Consider the following 18,135-nt stretch of genomic DNA (forward strand, 5'->3'; position numbering starts at 1 on the left):
GAAAGGCGCAAATGTGTCACCAGGGCTCTCCAACACGGCGCTGCTTAGCATGAATTAAAAATGTCCTAAGTGCTCTGTGCCCTGTTGGGAACTGGGGAGATGCTGAAAGTTCTGCAGGGCTGCTGCAGGTTCCTCAGAGAGTCACTCCCCAGGCTGGTCCTCGAGGATGACCCTGGGGACTCAGGCAGTGCTGATGGGACACTGAGCGTCCTGTCAGGAGTTTCCTGCATTTCTGGGGAGCCTTGGCCCCCAGGGTGTCCCTCACCCCCTGCAGCCACACACTGCCTCCCTTTGGGGGGCTCTGGCTCAGCTCTGAAACCCCAGCGAGGGTCTGTGTCCTGCGGCAGCAGAGCCTTCTCCGGGAGCACAGCACATCCCCTGAAGCTGCGCTCAAGAGCTGAAGGATGGTGGTAATTAGCTAATTAGCTGCACAGCCCTGAGTGAGCAGGAAGGAGCTGATGCTCTGGTTTGTGACTGATGTGACACAAGGCTAAAATGAGTTCCTATGGATCATCCATGGTTGGTATTCCTGCACGAGGGAAGCAGGGCAGGCAGACCCAGGGGGCTCCTGGCCAAAACCTCCCGGGAGGATTTGAGCAAAGCCAGAAACGTTGGCCCTGCTCATGGCAGGGGTGGAACGAGATGGTTTTAAGGCCCCTTCCAGCCCAAACCATTCTCTTATTTATGATAAACCTAATTTTACAGTCATAAGCAGCTGTGGACAGAGAACCCAGGTTTCCTGCCTCCATCTCCCAGCCCAACGTGCTGCCTCCACTGCTGGTGCTGCACACATGAGGGACTCAGTTCCCAGCACTCTGGGAAGGTTCTCGTTGCCTCTGCAGCTGAACAACTTGGTTACAATAGTGCTGGCATTTTCCAGCTATTTACCAGGCTAAAATTAGCCGAGTAGAGGGACTATCACAGTGTTATTTAATTATGGAAGGCAAACAGAACAGTTCATTGCAATGTCACTGCTGCTACCAGGGCTGATTTCCAGGAGGAAAGACTCAATAATAAATTTGCAACCATTTTGAGAACTGTCTTTAAACCCTCCTCCCCTTTTCTGTTGTCTTTCAGCAGAACAGATGTTGGTTTTCAACTGCAAACTGAGCTCAGTGCTTTCCTTGGTAATTTAAAGTTGGATTTGCTCATGTAGTTTATAACTATTGCAACTTAAATGACTCCTAGATTTTTCCACTATTGTGTTCAGAGGTTTTCATATTCTCAATTTCATGTCTGTAAAAGGCCCTCTCTATTTAGCACTGAGCTTTCAGAATTAAGAGAGGGATCATTATTAAAGGCCTCTATTCCTTTCCACCCCCCCATCTCCATGCTGCTCGCAGAAATACACATAATTTTGCTCATTTGGTGCAAATTTCTGCAGACAAGAATTTAAACACTTCTCAAAGCTGCGTTACTTGAACAGCAGCTTTTGAAAATGAGGAACGACTGTGACTCTGTTGGAGCACTCACTTATGGAGATCACACCCAGAAATGCTACTGGAGCCCATTCCAGCTGCATCCACCCGGCATTATCCCTCCTTTCTCTGGACAGAGCTGGAACAGGATCAGTCTGAGAGCCCTTTTTCAGGAATTACAAACCCAACACCAGAGTGGGGCTCTCCTATCGCCGCTTGGCACGACCGACACAGCGGCGACCCTTTCCTTCTTCTCAGCCTCTCTTGACTCAAAAAATAATTCCCCAGCTTTTTTCCAACTGCTTGGCACTCCAAAGCAACTGTGGAAAATCCCAAGGACAGGGACCTTTATTGCAGGCACTATCAGCTTTCTGCAGCCCAGTCCCCTCTCCCATGCCGTGGGTTTGGATGGAGATGCCGTGCAGAGGTTTTGCTGCGGCTCTGGCTGCAGGCACAGGACAATCTCTGCCCTAGAGATGGAGACAGGGCACAGACTCTTCCCTAGAGATGGAGACAGGGCACAGACTCTGCCCTAGAGATGGAGACAGGGGACAGTCTCTGCCCTAGAGATGGAGACAGGGCACAGACTCTGCCCTAGAGGGGATGGAGACAGGGGACAATCTCTGCCCTAGAGGACATGGAGACAGGGCACAGTCTCTGCCCTAGAGGGGATGGAGACAGGGCACAGACTCTGCCCTAGAGATGGAGACAGGGGACAGTCTCTGCCCTAGAGATGGAGACAGGGCACAGACTCTGCCCTAGAGGGGATGGAGACAGGGGACAATCTCTGCCCTAGAGGACATGGAGACAGGGCACAGTCTCTGCCCTAGAGGGGATGGAGACAGGGCACAGACTCTGCCCTAGAGATGGAGACAGGGGACAGTCTCTGCCCTAGAGATGGAGACAGGGCACAGACTCTGCCCTAGAGATGGAGACAGGGCACAGACTCTGCCCTAGAGGGGATGGAGACAGGGGACAGTCTCTGCCCTAGAGATGGAGACAGGGCACAGTCTCTGCCCTAGAGATGGAGACAGGGCACAGACTCTGCCCTAGAGATGGAGACAGGGGACAGTCTCTGCCCTAGAGATGGAGACAGGGGACAATCTCTGCCCTAGAGATGGAGACAGGGCACAGACTCTGCCCTAGAGGGGATGGAGACAGGGGACAGTCTCTGCCCTAGAGATGGAGACAGGGCACAGTCTCTGCCCTAGAGATGGAGACAGGGCACAGACTCTGCCCTAGAGATGGAGACAGGGGACAGTCTCTGCCCTAGAGGGGATGGAGAGCTTTGGGAAGCTCCCTGGGAGGGCAGGGAGGCAGGACCTCTGCCCCCAGAGTGACACCGGAGCTTGCCCTCCCTCAGCTCTTTAATTAAAGCTCTGCGGATTTAAACACTTGTCTTGCTGCTCCTGTAGGTCTGGGGGTGCTGGAATCACCCGTGCCTGCCTTTCCTTCTGCAGCCCTTGGTTTAACCTGCCCCACTTGGTTTAATCACCTCACTGCTGTGGCTTTCTGGCACAGCCCTCCCAATCTTCTAATCTCAGTTAGGAAATAAAAGCGCACATCTGGTGAAGGTTTTGCCAGAGGAAAATTCTGCTTGTTTTTGTCTCCCAGATGGGATATTGGGAAGGAATTGTTCCCTGGCAGGGTGGGCAGGCCCTGGCACAGGGTGCCCAGAGCACCTGTGGCTGCCCCTGGATCCCTGGCAGTGCCCAAGGCCAGGCTGGAGCACCTGGGACAGTGGGAGGTGTCCCTGCCATGGCAGGGTGGCACTGGGTGGGATTTAGGGTCCCTCCCAACCCAAACCATTCCAGAATTCTGTGACCAGCTCCACTGAGGGCGTCCTGCAGCGATAGGAGAGAACGGGGATGCAGCAGGAGCCCTCAGGAGCTGTGAACACCCTCCAGGCACACAGAGGGTTCAGCTCCCATAACCCCTCCAGGCACTGGCAGTGCAAACACCTCCCAACAGCTCCTGGCTCCGTCCCACGGCCAGTCAGAGACGAGACAGCGAGAAATCTGCACATCCTCAAACCAACATCCACATGGGCCACAACACCAGCGAGGACTCGGGGGGTGAGGTGGTTCCAGAGCAGGGGATTGCCGACACGGAGCAGTGCCCTGCACAGCCCCACCGGGACACACCGTGGCAGGGACAGCGATGGGAGAGCTGCTCCAAACAGGGAGAAAGAGGACAGGACACAAGGGCTGCGGGGAGACACACCAATGGAAGCACAACGACAGGGACAGCCCAGCACTACCACGACACAGCGGCCCGGGCCAGCCCCGGGCACCGATGGCAATGGGGCACCGACCCTCCTCGGGGGATACTGACCTGGGCTTGACACACGACTAGAGGTAGTAGGCTCAATAATTTCTACAAAAAGGGAAAAGGAAAAAAAAAGAAAAAAAAAAAAAAAAAAGAGAACATTTGGGAGTTAATCACACATGGAAGACAAGTACAGAATGAGACAGCAAACAGTCATGCAAGAGACAGCACAGTTTAACCTGGCGTGGGGCTGGACAGAGCTCTGTGCCGGAGCTGCAGCCAGCCCTGCTCTCACCCACGTCTGGGCACACCACCAGCACCAGCACCAGCACACCAGCCAGGCTGGCTGCCCTGGGCCCTCCAGCTCCAAAGCATCCTCCAGGGAGCCACTGACACCTGGCTGAGGGAAGGGCTGTGCTCGCTCCGGCGCGGGCAATTTCCTCCCGTGAATATCAGTCAGGGCAACAGTTTTGAACAAAGAATGTTTTAAGGCAATAGTTTTGTGCTTGGGTGAACTTTTAAGAAGGCACATCTTTTTAATTATTGAAGTCTTTCCAGAAGAGAACATTTCTCAGAAACATCAAACCCATTTGGAAGTTGTTTACTTCCCCCAGGGCAACCAATACAAACAGGCAAAGTTAAGAGAAGACACAGTTCTCCTGCATCCAGCCTAATGAAACAATCACCTGTGGCTTTTCATTATAATTTGACTTTAGAATTCATTATTCTGGGCCTTTTTATTAGCTTTGAATAGCGCTATGCAAAATGAAATAGCGGTCCCAATTAATCTTGCACGGAAGCAAGCTCCCATCTCAATGCAGCAATTCAATACTGCTCATAAAAAAGGTTTAACAAAATTACCAAGCTCAAAAGATCATTGACCATATCTTGACTATAACAAGAAACTAATGAAAAAAAATGAGAGCGAGTTGACAAGCAGGGATGTGCAGGGAATGGCTGAGCACACACCAGCTCCTGGCCAATTCTGAGGGGTTTTTTTTCCACCTAAAATTGCTTTTCAGGTTAATACTGTGCAAACACGAGTCCAAGAGAAATAGCAGACAAATATTTCCCCAAATAAAAAGTTATGAAGTTTCTTTAGCCAGCTGCTAAACTTGTGCTAATGCAGATGAATGTTTCCAACCTTAAAGCCAATTACTCAGCACCTTGACAAACACACCGTGGGTGCTGATGAACCCAAAGCACGTCTCAAAAGTGAAATGGAATTTGAGCTGTGTTACACTTTTAATTGGCATTAAAATCCATGAAGTTGGCGACTCCTTCAGCATGAAAAGGGTTTCAGGTTTCCCACCCCAGAGCAGGGGCAGTGGAAATGCTGTGGACAGATGGGTCTGTCCCTGATATCCCACATCAGTCAGCATGAGGCAAAAAGGGAAATTCAACATGAGGGAAAAAGGGAAACAGCCCAGGGAAAAAGGGAAACTCAACACAAGGAAAACTCAAAATGAAGGCAAAAGGGAAATTCAACATGAGGGAAAAGGGAAATTCAACACGAGAAAAAGAGAAATTCAACATGAGGAAAAGAGAAACTCAGCACGAGGAAAAAGGAAAACTCAGCACCAGGGAAAAGGGAAACTCACCAAATGCTCCCACCCCAAAATGCTCCCCTGGGAAAGGAGGCTGTGCCCCTGCACAGACCAACCCTGCCTTCAGCAGGAGAAACAGGAATTGGGGTCCAACAAGAGACTCAGAGAAAGCAAAAACCTATCAAGATTTCATTGATTTTGTATTTTAATGGCTGTTTTAAAAGTGTGACAATAATTTGATTTAATTCTCCTCAACTTCTCCCAAACCTTCATGTTCTGAGCAATTACAGCCTGCTCCTCATGGATAATTCCCAAACTGGCTCAAATGTGTCTTGCAATGATGACAAAAGTTATTTTTCTGGCTACCTTAGGTTAACAGCATCTTTTTCTTGAGAATTTAGGAGTCATCCTCATGACTGTGGCTTCCTGGGAAAGTTCCTCTTGCTGCAGATGAACACCATTCTTTCCAACAATCAGGCAAATTAACACACCCAGTCAGTACAATACTTCATTAAAAAGCAAATACCCTACCCAAACCAGCAGGGGTTGTGCTGGGATCGTGTCTCCCCGGGAAACATCAGATCTAGACTTAATTATAGGTGCTTAAGGTAGCATAAAGTCACAGATTCCTGCCAGCACTGAGGCTGGAAGCGAGGGCGGTGATTTCACGTATTATTCTTGCAAAAAAATCTCATTTTTAAACACATTATTAGATCAAGGCATTGGAGAGACGGATCTATTTCTAGTTTCAAGTTCTGAAACTCTTTGCAAATCTTTATTCATGAAAATGTTCAGGTCTATGGAGAGAAAACAAAACCAGCTGGTTCTGCAGGAGCACGCTAGGCTGGTTCATTCAAATTAAAATTTGTTAACGACTCCTCGGGAGCACGGGGAGGCAGGGATGCGTGGGCAAGAGTGGCACTGTCTGCACTGTGCTTTCCTGGGACCCCATCCTGCGGCGCCAGGACTGCTCAGATTTCCAGGGGTGCTTGTGGAGAAGGGATCTGCAAGTCTAATGGAAAGCCAGGAGTTTGTGTGCCATTCCTGTGGCTCACAAGTTCTCCTGGAGCTGAACCTTGGGGGTCTGGAGGAGCAGCTGCTGCTGTGCCCTGGCAGAGCTGGGGCTGCGTGTGCAGGAGCTGGGTGCCCTGCAGAGCCACCTCCGCTGGGCACAGCACAGCCAAACCCAGCATGGCCAAACCCAGCATGGCCAAACCCAGCATGGCCAAACCCAGAATAGCCAAACCCAGCACAGCCAAACCCAGCATGGCCAAACCCAGCATGGCCAAACCCAGCACAGCCAAACCCAGCACAGCCAAACCCAGCATGGCCAAACCCAGCATGGCCAAACCCAGAATAGCCAAACCCAGAATAGCCAAACCCAGCACAGCCAAACCCAGCTCACTGCTTCAGAGCAGAGCTTTAGGTCAGGCTGGGTTCAAAAACTCAAAACCAGGAATGTTCTGGGCATGGGGATACTGGCACAGCATCCCTGGCTGCCAGACACACGTGGAGAACCGGGGATTTCTGCCCAGCTCTAAATGCACCAATGCCCAAAGCTCCTGATTGACTTCTGTCACAGATATCTTTTCATGAAAATCCTTTCCTTAGGATTGTTCCTCCTGAGAAGCTGGGAGGCCTCAGGAACAAAATGCAAGCAATGGTTATCTGCTGCTGTGGAATGCAACAGGTGCATCTGGGATTGGTCTCATGTGGTTGTTTCTAATTAATGGCCAATCACAGTCAGCTGGCTCGGACTCTCTGTCTGAGCCACAAACCTTTGTTATCATTCTTTGCTATTCTATTCTTAGCTTAGCCAGCCTTCTGAGATGAAACCTTTTCTTCTATTCTTTTAGTATAGTTTTAATGTAATATATATAATAAAATAATAAATCAAGCCTTCTGAAATATAAAGTCAGATCCCCATCTCTTCCCTCATCCCAAGACCCCTGTGAACACCGTCACACTTCCTGGCCTGAACTCCTCAGGGAAGGAATTTTCCCTCACATCCAAACTAAACCTGCCCCGGGGCACCAGGGAAATGCTCTGGCATTGGTGCTGGTGTGGCAGCCCAGCCCTGCTGGGAAACGTGGGTGCAGGAATCCCCAGCACCGTGCCATGAGAAGCAGCAAAGGCTGCTGTGCTCCTTAAAATCAGTTTTGTTTGGGGGTGGTGAGCCGGATCTCACGCTGGAAATGACCCAGACAGGCAGCAGCTGAGAGGGTTTAAATGCAGAGGGAGAATAAACGCCGGGGATTTGCAGCTGCAGCTCTAATCCTCAGAAGGGAAACCTCTGGAGAGCGTAAGCACTGCAGACAGCTGGCCAGGGAGGTGAGGTTAAATGTCAAGGACGTTCAGCACTGCCTTTCACCAAAGGCACGGAGATTGTATCCAGAAATTCCTATCATAAAGGAACGGCAGGAAAGAGCTGGCAGACAAAACCTCTTATCAGAGTGGGACACCATCCCCTGAAAGGGAGCGCAAGGAGGCAAATTACAGGGAATAAAAGGAATTGGCTGCAAACAGGCCCTGTCTGGGAAAGCCAGAACAGGGAGGGAACCACCAAAGCAAACCTGAGGGAGGCACTCCCTGCCCCCAGAGACTGCACAATCACCAAGGCTGGCAGAGACCTCAGACCATAAAGTGCAAGTTAAAACACCACCATGCCCACCCAACCACACAGTGAGGGAATGAGGTGCCCCGAGAGAAACGAGAGCCCCTCTGCTCACACACAGGAATTCAGGACCCAAACCTATTTTTGTCTCAGCTTTATCACAAGCTGAAACCCCGGCACTCTGCATAAAAACATGGGAATGGAAATTGCCAGACCAAAGTTAAAGCAAAATTCAATCAGCTCAGGAGGCTGAGGTCAGAGGGATTTAAATATGTTTGCACATAAAATTGTCAAAACAACAGTAAATTCCCAGGCAGGGGAGGACAGCGGGGCTGAGAATTACAGACGTGCTCCAGGAGGGCAGGACCCACAGCTGCAGCTTCCTGACATCCAGGGCTTGGGAAAAATATGAGCTGCAAGGAGCTATTAGGGGATACAGGCAGGTAAAAACAAGCAAGTAAATAAACCCTGACTTCATTTTACCAGGGGCCAATTGCTTGTAATTATTTGCCCAGCAAGAATCCTTGTATGTGGTTAGGAAGGCAGCGATTCCTCAGCCCCTGTTTGCACAGCAAAGGGAACAAATTCAGGGCAGATTCCTCCAGAACTAAGGTGGGGATGTGCACCTCTGCAGCCTGGCTGTGCTCACTCTGCTCCTCCTTGGAGCTCCTGGAACAAACCCTGGCTCCTGAGAGGAGGAAATTTGGGCAGGGATTACTGAGGGAGCAGAGCACTGCCCCCAGCTCCTGTCCATGGCAAAACCCAAAACTCATCCCCCAGAGAGCAGGGGAGCTCAGCAAAGGGCACAGCAGTGATCTCAGCCTGTGCCAGGAGAGGAGAGCCATGCCCCAGAGACATCCATGCCAGGAGCAGATGGCATGAGCAGCCCTGGCACTGCCCAGGGCATCACAGCTCCTTCCCATCCCATCTACCCATTCCCATTCCATTCCCATTCCATTCCCATCCCATCTCATTCTTTTCCATTCCATTCCACTCCATTCCATTCCATTCCATTCCATTCCACTCCATTCCATTCCATTCCATCCCATCCCATCCCATCCCATCCCATCCCATCCCATCCCATCCCATTCCATCCCATCCCATCCCATCCCAATTCCATTCCCATTCCAAAGGCCTGTTCCCTTTTCCATTTCCCTGGAGCCCCCTCCCAGCCCCAGCTCAGCACCAAGCCCATCCCTGGGACAGGTCTAGAGTCAAAGCTACCAACATCCCACTTTTTGTTACAGTGGCACCTTATTTTATCACTCTGCAGCTGGTCCAAAATCAAACTTGTGTTTGGAGCAATTAAAGCTGCTAGGGGAACACCAGGTTTTAAAAGTGAAAAATGCGCTTTACTGTGAGTAAAGCCACGCCTAACTTCTGGCTTGGGGAACAAAAAAGCGATGCTGCAATGGATTCTCAGTGTAATGAATTCTTCCCTGTTTCAGTGGCAGAAAACCCAACCTGTTTCCCAAGGACCAGGGGCTCTGGAATGTTCCGGTGCTTTCTGCGGCCCCTCACTGGCGACTGTGGTCTCTGCCACCCTCAGGGATGTGTCAGGGCAGGTTCAGGGTGGGCACCAGGTGAGCTCCTGGCTCTGGCACTGCCCAGGGAACGGGCGCCTTCCCCGCCTGCCACAGCCCCGGGGTGCCCAGGGTGGGATCCCTGGGAGGGTCCCAAGGGGAACGTTTCCCAGCTGGAGAATGCAAAAAGCTTCTTTCATTTCCATCTGCGTCGGTGCAATTGTTTGACTTTGATATTTCGACTTGGAGGAATCAATAGCTGGACCAAAACACAACTGGCTGTTAAATACCAACTCATTAGTTAATTAAAAAAATGCTCATAACTGCTTCCATTTATGACCTCTGATAATTAACTGGGTTTATTTAAGCTAATCTCCCCCAGGCTTCATCAGCTTTGTTAAAGATTAATGATTTATTGTGAAATCGAGGTCTTTAAGCCCAGGGAAGCCAGAGCCTGTTGGAGTACCACGAAAAATGGAAAAACACTTCATAATAAATCTTTGGGATGGAAACTCTGAGTGGATGGGGCAGAGACGTGACCTTAATTTATTCTGTGTCTTTCTCTCACCCTTAATATTTTGCAATTACAATTAGAGCTTTTCTGCTGGTTTGAGTTATTACACCTTAATTGCCTCGTAATGGTTTATTTTATTTAAATGGTTTATTCTTTTATTACAGCATGATAAATATTTAATAGCGCTACACCGGTGAGACGTTAAAAAAATAATAATTGTGAACTTGAAGTTTGAGGGCTGAAATTGCCAGGGAGTTTTCTCACTCCATCCTCTACACCTCCGGCTGATTGTTTTGCCTGATAGCAGGGGCTTCTCAATAAATATTCAAATATTTCTAAGGCTGCAGAAAACCACATTATTGACAGCTTTTTGTGCCCTGTTGTAAAAGAAGTCCAATGGAAGGCAATTTTTAAGAGCCTCCAGGTTTGTGGATTCCAGCCCCAAGTCCCAGACTTGTTCTCACCTGGCAGCACAATGGGAAGAATTTCAAATTTGACTTAAATTCAGATGGAATTTGATTTCTTTATGGAAAGGCAGAGAAAGATACTAAGCACATTGTTTTAATGCTCCAGTCTACTAAAAGCTTTTTTATTTATTTATCTTTTAATGAGTTCCAGAGTGAACCGTCATGTTTTATGTAGGATGAAAGATTTTATAGGGAAAAAATTAATTTATTTTAATCTAATTTAGTTAAATTAAATTAAATTTAATTTAAATTTGAGGGGTGGTGTTATGTGTGTGTTTGAACCAGCAACAGACAAATTTATATTTTAATTAAAACATTCAAAATAATATTTTAATTAAAGGTCACACATTTGATTCTCTTGGCAGTAAAAATATGCAGTTTCCTTCCTCACTCTCACAACAATTTCACATCTATAAGACACTGGTATATGTTCAAGGCTTTACCTTTCGCAGGACTGCCTGTATTTTGAATAAATGAATAAATCAGGGAACGCTGTCCTCAGCAAATGGATGCTGGCAAAAGCAGCCATTCATTTGCAGGCTACTTTTTCAGTATCACAAAAATATCCCCACTAATGTGAGGGCACTTTTGCATCAGTATTTACCACCAAACCATGAAAAATGAAACGCGCAACACAGAAAGAAAAAAAATCTACTAAATTATCCACGGATTTAGTCAGATTTGAGAAATAAGTGTGAGCAGCGAGATCTTTACAGGTTTCAGAAGGACCCCCAGCACTTGCACCCCACCTTGGTGTGCCTGGAGAGGCACAACTCAGAGAAAACCTAAACGAGAGCAGGTCAGGAAGAGAGAAAACCACTGAATTTCACACATTGGGATGTGTCTGCATCACCAAAGGGACATGAAAGACAATGCTTTTATTTGGTTATTCAAGGTACGCTGTTCTAAATGATAAACAATATTTGCTCACTGGTCCTCATTCACCATTTCACATTTTTCCAGGGAAAACTGCTGCTTTAATGATTTTTACAGCTGTTGAGACCATAACAGAATGAGGAGAAAGTGACAAAGTTGGCCGTGTCCTTTGAGCTCGGTCTTTCATTCATATGGATAAATGGAAGCTCATGAATAATGCAGACCTGGAAATCTGCTAGCATTTTTCCTGCTCAGAAACATATGATTAGCACTGCTGTGACTCCCAGCAATGATATTCCTGTTCTCAGAGGTCACTCTCCAAATCCGCACAACTGTCGGCGTACTTCTGGAGACGAACACGGCACAAAACCCACCGGAGCTGCTGCAGCAGGGCACACCCGTGAGGGCAGGTGGCACAGGCACTCGTGTGTCACTGCCCAGGGCAGGGCAGGGAGCCGCAGAGCCAAGCCCACCTGCACAGGTGACCCAGCAGCTCACCGGGGGCTGGAGGGACTCCAATCCCGTCCATTCTGACAGTGGAGCCCTGGGAAATGTTAAAGACAGACTCTGAAAATGTTGGGCTTTGTGTTTTCTCAGATCACTGCACCTGCGTAAGCAGCGCGATAAAATATATAATTGTTAGATGTGATGATTGTTTAGTAGTTAAATATAGTTATTATATAACCATAAGAAGAATCATGAGAAACTATGTTGGAAATTTAAGGGGGGCTATGTTTAGCTGAAATCTATGTATACAATAGATTATAATTAATAATTATTATTATCATAATTATTAATAATTATTAATAATAATTATTAATAATAATTAACATGAAAGTTATATAACGATAGAGTATAAAAACACGTTCATCTTGGATGTATGGTAGGAATCAGATTTGGGTAATACCCCGATTCCCAGAGCTCTTAATAAAAAGTACCTCATATAATCGCTTATGTGATTGTGTGTTTCTGAACGCTAACAATCCCACCCCTGCCATGGCAGGGACACCTCCCACTGTCCCAGGTGCTCCAAACCCATCCAGCCTGGCCTTGGGCACTGCCAGGGATCCAGGGGCAGCCACAGCAAATCTGGGAATTCCATCCCAGCCCCTGCCCACCCTGTCAGGGAACAATTCTGCCAAAAGTGGAGAAACTGATACCTTGGAGTTTAAGTTTTCTTGTTTTGGTGTGCAGCTTTTAGCTTTATATTAATGTCACTAGGATCTTTTCACAAAACAGTCCTGCTCCAGCTGGAGACTCAAGGACAATCTCTTCAGGCTTCAGGCCCAAAGCATAAACAACAGCAGGCAGGAAGGCAAGGAGGGTGAAACTTCATCATTTGAAGCTATTAATTGGACAGTTGGCTCCTGCATGCAAACGGACTAAAACTTATAAAATATGAGATTTCATGGCCTCTTTTGCTCCCATCTTGGAGCCATCCAGGCAGAGCCATGGCTGTGGCTTGGGCACTGCCAGGGCGAGGCCTTTGGAGGCCCTTCCATAAATGTCCAATTTATTCCTCGTAATTCCATCTAGCTTCTGCTCCAGCTCCTCAGGGCATCACTGATCAGTGTCCCAGACATGAGATCCATGGACTCCCAGCCCTGTCTCCCTCATTTTCTGTGGATTCAGCAGCTCTCCCTCATTTTCTATGGATTCCCAACACCTCATGCCCCAGCCCCACACTCCCTGCATGGGCCGAACACGTGCCCAGAACTGGAAACTCTTCAAGTGCTCTGCTATTTGCTTTCACTGGCACAGCAATTTGTGAATAACTTATTTAGTAATTACTGTGTAATTATAGCTCTGCTGATCCCTGACGAGCCGAAATCCACAGACAATGCCTATCAAATGAATCATTACAATCTCTATAAATTACACGGGAGATGTGCCCATGTCATGATGAGATTCATGAAATGACTACAATTTCTGTGAAAGGAGATTAATTAAGATGGAGTTAGAGTTTAAGAAGGAGCAGATTATCCTGTTGTATGCCCATCCCTGGGGACACCTCTGAGTGCTGCGCCCAGCTCTGGGGAAACCTCTGGGTGCTGTGCCCATCCCTGGGGACACCTCTGGGTGCTGTGCCCAGCCCTGGGGACACCTCTGGGTGCTGTGCCCAGCTCTGTCCCTCAGCACAGCAGGGCAAGAGCTCCTGGAGCTGAGCAAGGGCCTGGAGCATCTCGGTGCCCAGGAAAGGCTGAGGGAGCTGGGGCTGCTCAGCCTGGAGAGGAGCCCCAGGGAGAGGGCCCTCAGCCCTGGCTGTCCCTGGCTGTCCCCTGTGCATTTAAAGTCTATTTTCTGATCTCTCTGAAAACTCGGGATATCACTGATCAATATCTAATTCATTTGTAAAGCCCCCTGGGCTTTGCTCAACAACTGGATATGAAAATAAGTTCTGCACTTAATAACCCTCTAATGAAGGAGGGCTTTGCACTGGGTGGAGGATTGGCCTCTGATCAGTGTGAGTGACTCTCTCCTGGGCCTGGCTTATGAGAAAACTTCCTGATGCACCCCCACCAATATTGCAATAACCCACTTTTCCTGCCCAGGAGAGACAGGAATTGCCTTCAGTGCCTTACCTGGGGGCTGTTCCCTCCTCCGTTCCTGTCTCCCCTTTCTGAGCCTCCTCCCCACGTTTTGAGGCCAGTTTGTGTTCCAGACCGTGCAATAAATCTATATCATTATTTATAGTGCTACTTACAGCACTTCTTGTCTTCCTCCCATTTGTTACACAAGGTATTCTTTGTATTTTCAATTTTTCATTTCCAGTTGCAGTGCAGCAGGGCAGGGGGCAGAGAGGAGCCCAGCAGTGAACCCTGGTGTGGGTTTTAGTGCCTCCCCTGGCACAGCTCTCCTGGAAACAGAGCAGGGATGGGCAGAGCCTGCTCGGAACCAGGCCTGGGGAAACCCTCAGGGCTTGCAAAGGCACAGCTTGGAACCAGGCATCCTTCATACAACATCCTGCTCTGATACTAACAGGAGGCGATTTTTTAAACTCTGCGCTTGATTGAGATGAAGAAATTCAATTACCTTGATGGAGAAGATGAAGAAATGCACAGAACTACCTCTGTCTGTAAAATTACATTTTAAAAACCCCAACAAAATAACCCAACAAAACCCACATTTATGTCCCTTTGATTCAGATAAGCCACAGTTTGATCCTGGCTCAGATTTCCCATTCCTGCTGGCATTTCCTCACGTACCTGCAGCACCCTGGACAGCTCAGCACCAGCCTCAGAAAAAGGGCTGGCGAAAAATGGACCATTTATTGCCTAAATTAAAGCTGCTACATCGTCATAGGGTGCAGCCCCTCCGTGAGATTTGCTCCTTCCTTCCTCACATCCCCAGCAATTTAAAATTTCTCTTCCTTCCCTTGGAATATAATTTTAACTGAATAAATTAACAGAATTTAAATGATTTAAATTTAAATCCCGTTCTCATGCTTGTGTTTTATTTTTTAATAAAGTCAGTAAATCCAAATATTGCCAAGCCTAAAAATCTGAATATCAGGGTGATTTATAAGAAATGGTCTCTACAGGAATTCCACCTTCTCCCATGGTAAAACTCAAGTTATTTCTCTAGGTGCTTCCCACAGTAAAATTCAAGTTATTTCTCTAGGTGCTTCATGCAGGACATTTAAAAGTCAGGAAATCAGCTTTGTTACTTGAGATATGTGGGGGAAAAAGAGGAAGTTTCTGAAAAATTCATTACAGGCATTTTTCAGTGAATAGTTCTGATATCACAAATCAAAGCCTCTGATGCCAGAGGCCTGGAAGAGCCCCGAGAAGAGAAAGCTTTTACGCTCAATTTATTATTGCAAACCCAGTCCAAATCTCCACACATAAACCTGGAGGAGGAATTAAGGCCAGCAGTAATTGAGCTCTTGATTTTCGAGGCTCGTTGAGGCACCTCAGCATTTTGTTACCTCTGTGGTTCAGCACAGAGGTTAATTAGTGCTTCTAGTGTGGGCTCGCTGAAAACCTCTTGTTTTTTAAAGCTCTGAAGATATTTTTAGCTTTCTTGCAGCCAAAAAAAAAAAAAAAATTAAAAAGGATTTATTTTTTTCCCCTTTCTCCCTTCATTCAGCTCCCCGAGTGCCCAGAGCTCACAGCAGCTCCCAGGGAAGGGCAGTGAAGCTCTGGAATCACCATCTCTCTGCATTTTCTGGTAATCCCCAAATTACAAACACCTGACTCAGTAGAAGCACACAAATTTTACAGGTAAATGTTTGGGTTTAAACAAATGCTTTTGTCAATTAGCCCAGAATTTGTCTGGGAAATTATTTCAGTTCTGGCATTTTCCAACCTGTTATATTATTTGCTTGAATACTGAAGTCGTGGGTTTAAAATCTATTTTCTGATCTCTCTGAAAACTCGGGCTATCCCTGATCAATATCTAATTCATAGATATTGAGCTTTGCTCAACAACTGGATATGAAAATAAGTTCTACACTTAATAACCCTCTAATGAAGGAGGGCTTTGCACTGGGTGGAGGATTGGCCTCTGATCAGTGTGAGTGACTCTCTCCTGGGCCTGGCTTATGAGAAAACTTCCTGATGCACCCCCACCAATATTGCAATAACCCACTTTTCCTGCCCAGGAGAGACAGGAATTGCCTTCAGTGCCTTACCTGGGGGCTGTTCCCTCCTCTGTTCCTGTCTCCCCTTTCTGAGCCTCCTCCCCACGTTTTGAGGCCAGTTTGTGTTCCAGACCGTGCAATAAATCTATATCATTATTTATAGTGCTATTTACAGCATTTGTTACACAAGGTATTCTTTGGATTTTCAATTTTTTAAAAATTTCCTGTGAGGTTTTGTGCTCTGAGAAGGAACTCGAGGTGCAGCGAGCTCTGCCCATGGGTGCCTCTCACCCTGAGGGGGCACAGGCAGGGGATTAAATTCCATGGAATGTTTAAAAATAAATTTTAAATTTTAAATTCCATGGAATGTTTTAATCATTGCTTGGAGCACACTCTCAGGGGCAGGGGGAGTTGTGTTGTCGGGTGTGTGCACGGCCAGGAGCTGGGTCAGGGATCGCTGTGGTCCCTCCCCACCCAGGATATTCAAGGATTTTATAATAACTAACTGATAATTGAGATGAAGATTTAGCCACGCCTCAACACCTCTGATTTAACCAGGTGGGCAAAAAGAGGAGTCTGAACCCTGTGAGCTGTGGGTAACTGCACAATTTGCACATATAAACGCAAATTGAACAAACCAGAGCATTGGAACAACTTCAGCAAAAACCCACAGCAAAGACCCTGTGGCTTGTCATTGATTTTTGTTTGATTTTTCTCTGATCCACTCCCAGGCCTTTAAATTTCCTCTACACGTCAAGGAGAAACTCGCGTTCCTGGCCTTGCTCAAACGGGTTATTTCTGCCTCATCCCATCTCAGTCACTTATTGTCATATAATTCATAATAAAGCTCAAGCTGGAAAATGGATTTAGAGAAAATTCCTCCATAACTCTCGGTAATTGTTACCTGGAGCAGCAGTTGGCATCCATATGGAAGGAGCTCAACCCCAGCGTTTAACAGAATTGTTATGACTTGCACAAATGGGGGATTTGGCCATTCATCTCATTGTCTGGAATGGATGAATCCAAGGTGCAGAGTTGCAGCAATGTGCTCTGGAGCAGCCCTGCCAGGGGCTCAGGCTCAGCTGAGCTGCTGTTCCAGGGCACAGGGAGGGCAGGGAGGTTTTCCTGGCTGGGAATGCCGGAATCTGGGAATTCTGGGGCTGGCTGGCCGCTCTCAGAGCTGTTTTCCATTGGAACAGCAGCGCTCCATCAATGCCCTGGGTCTCTGAGCTTTCTGTGCATTCACAGCCCTGCTGCTCTGAATTCTCACCAGCTTGTTGGACTCCAGGAGCATTTCACTGTGGAGTGCATGTGTAGTTATGACATTTTATGGAAAACCCTTTCCTTAGGATTTTTCCTCCTGAGGAGCAGGGAGGCCTCGGGAACAAAATGCAAGCAATGGTTATCTGCTGCTGTGGAATGCAACAGGTGCATCTGGGATTGGGCTCATGTGGGTGTTTCTAATTAATGGCCAATCACAGTCAGCTGGCTCGGACACAGAGCCGAGCCACAAACCTTTGTTATCATTCCTTCCTATTCTATTCTTAGCCAGCCTCCTGATGAAATCCTTTCTTCTATTTTTTTAGTGTAGTTTTAATGTAATATATATAAAAAACCCCAATAACTCAGCCTTCTGAACCATGGGGTCAGATCCTCGTCTCTTCCCTCATCCTGGCACCCCTGTGAACGCGGTCACAACTGGGTGCCCTCAGAATAGGAAGGAATGATAACAAAGGTTTGTAGCTCAGACAAAGAGTCCAAACCAGCTGTGATTGGCCATTAATTAGAAACAGCCACATGAGCTCAGGACAGCGCCCAGGGAGGGGTGAAGGGACAATGATCTGCAGGGCTCCAGTTCTCTGCACACTGATGGCTCTTGGAGACCCTGGGCTGCACCCAAACCTTGCTAAATCAATATCTGTCCTCTGACTGACTCCAGCAGGCTCCTAATGAGAGCAGGAATTTTCATTTAAGCTTATAAATATATATATATATATATATACCTACAGACACTCTTCCTATTATATTTTCTGATGCAGACCAGCCCTCCTGGCTGAGACAGAACTATGCAAATTGAAATTTGATTTGCTTTCCAGGCTGGTATTTGAGAGATAAAATAGCAAAATCTTTCTTAGGTAATTGGACAACAGCAGAAGCTGTGGACACAAAGGGAATTTCCCTGGAGAGTGCATTTCTCTCCAGAAATGTCAGATTTGGTGGGCCAGGCAAAGCTGTGGAGCCAAGACTGAGCAGAAGGTTTGTCCAGTGTCATTGGAGCGGTGGCACGGTCACCCTCCAATCCACTGTCACTTTTGGAAATCTATAA

At 47.5% G+C, this 18,135-nt stretch overlaps 1 protein-coding gene across 2 annotated transcripts in view; it reads right to left on the reverse strand.

The window, feature by feature from the left end:
• Positions 1–18,135, reverse strand: part of NEGR1 (neuronal growth regulator 1) — a 159,278-nt gene that overhangs the window by 20,041 nt on the left and 121,102 nt on the right. The gene's annotated exons all lie outside the window — the stretch shown is intronic.

Source organism: Melozone crissalis, unplaced genomic scaffold (assembly GCF_028551555.1).
Source record: "Melozone crissalis strain CALT ecotype California unplaced genomic scaffold, PUWL_Pcris_2 ptg000254l_1, whole genome shotgun sequence".
NCBI lineage: Eukaryota > Metazoa > Chordata > Aves > Passeriformes > Passerellidae > Melozone > Melozone crissalis.